The sequence below is a fragment of the Zea mays genome, unplaced genomic scaffold, assembly GCF_902167145.1.
Source record: "Zea mays cultivar B73 unplaced genomic scaffold, Zm-B73-REFERENCE-NAM-5.0 scaffold_250, whole genome shotgun sequence".
In the NCBI taxonomy this organism is placed as follows: domain Eukaryota; kingdom Viridiplantae; phylum Streptophyta; class Magnoliopsida; order Poales; family Poaceae; genus Zea; species Zea mays.
The window spans coordinates 1-1,429 of record NW_023366872.1 but is presented as its reverse complement, the minus strand read 5'-3'; the positions used below and the strand labels follow the sequence as shown (position 1 = coordinate 1,429).

The window sequence follows — 1,429 nt, the reverse complement described above, 5'->3', positions numbered from 1 at the left end:
AGGAGAGAGAGGGATTCGAACCCTCGATAGTTCCTAGAACTATACCGGTTTTCAAGACCGGAGCTATCAACCACTCAGCCATCTCTCCACAGCCCAATCCCTATTTTATTCCTACAAATAGAACATAGCTATATGAAATGATCTACTAACTCATCTCAGATGCAAGTCCACTTTCAATATATCTCTGTATAAAGCGGTAAGGAAAAAGTTTTAATAAAAAGAAGAATCAATGGATTCATGATTAAACCCCTCCTACTTCTTGTATTTTCATACAATTTTGATTAAGTGAGGGATCAAATAGAAATATGTAGTCAACTTTATTTGAAGGTAGTTTGGAGGATTATAAATATGAATATTGCTTTCCAATTAGCTGTTTTTGCATTAATTGCGACTTCCTCAGTTTTAGTAATTAGTGTACCCCTTGTATTTGCTTCTCCTGATGGTTGGTCAAATAATAAAAACGTTGTATTTTCCGGTACATCATTATGGATTGGATTAGTCTTTCTGGTAGCTATTCTGAATTCTCTTATTTCTTGAATTTGTTTAGTATTTAGTAACCCGATACAAAATAAATAAAAAGAAAGGCCCTTTTTCGAAAAAATTAGGATTTTTATACACATTAAAATGCTATTTTCGTTCCGAATTATTACCTCTTCTCTTTCATTATTATGAAATTCTATTGCCATTAGAATATTGATTGATAGACAGTTAATAAAAAGAAAACTCTAATAGAAAATGAAACGGTCGACCCAGACATAGACGGTCGACCCAGACATAGACGGTCGACCCAGGTGGATATACCCTATAAAATATAGGACGTAGCAAGCGTAGTTCAATGTAGCGAGCGTAGTTCAGTGGTAAAACATCTCCTTGCCAAGGAGAAGATACGGGTTCGATTCCCGTCGCTCGCCAGCTTAATTTAGTAAGGTGCTATGATAAAAAATTCAGTCTAGTTGACTACTTAACTACTTAATATTATAGTTTATATTTAATATTATAGTTTATATTATAGTAAATTATATATATTTATTTTTAATATAGTAAATTATTATAGTAAATGACTACTTAACTACTTCTATTAAATTACTATTTAATATTAAATGAATATTAAATTAAGTAGTGTTAGTCTAGTACTGTACCCCTTCCTATCTTATCCTTCCTTTGCACCCGACTCAAAAAAAAAGAGTGCTTCGAGGGTGCAAATCCAACTTTCTAAGAAAGTTCCCTAAACCGGGGATTCGCCGAGACAAACAAGAGACAAACGGTTTTGAAAGGGGGATAGGCTATGCTTTTCTTTCATTTTTTTTTTTTTTTCTGCCTGCTAAATAAAAAAAAGGGTTGGATATAGCCCTCTATCATATATATACAAATAGAATAGTCCATTTATACGGACTGCTAAGTGCGGAGACGGAATCGAACCGTGACCTCA

The 1,429-nt window shown here is 33.5% G+C and overlaps 2 non-coding genes across 2 annotated transcripts; one reads left to right on the top strand and one right to left on the bottom strand.

Annotated features, from left to right (window-relative positions):
- TRNAS-UGA (transfer RNA serine (anticodon UGA)) lies at positions 1-88 on the bottom strand. The gene has a single exon. It is a non-coding gene; the product is annotated as a tRNA-Ser (tRNA).
- A 752-nt stretch (positions 89-840) lies between these two features.
- On the top strand, positions 841-911 carry TRNAG-GCC (transfer RNA glycine (anticodon GCC)). The gene has a single exon. It is a non-coding gene; the product is annotated as a tRNA-Gly (tRNA).
- The last annotated feature ends 518 nt before the right edge of the window (positions 912-1,429 follow it).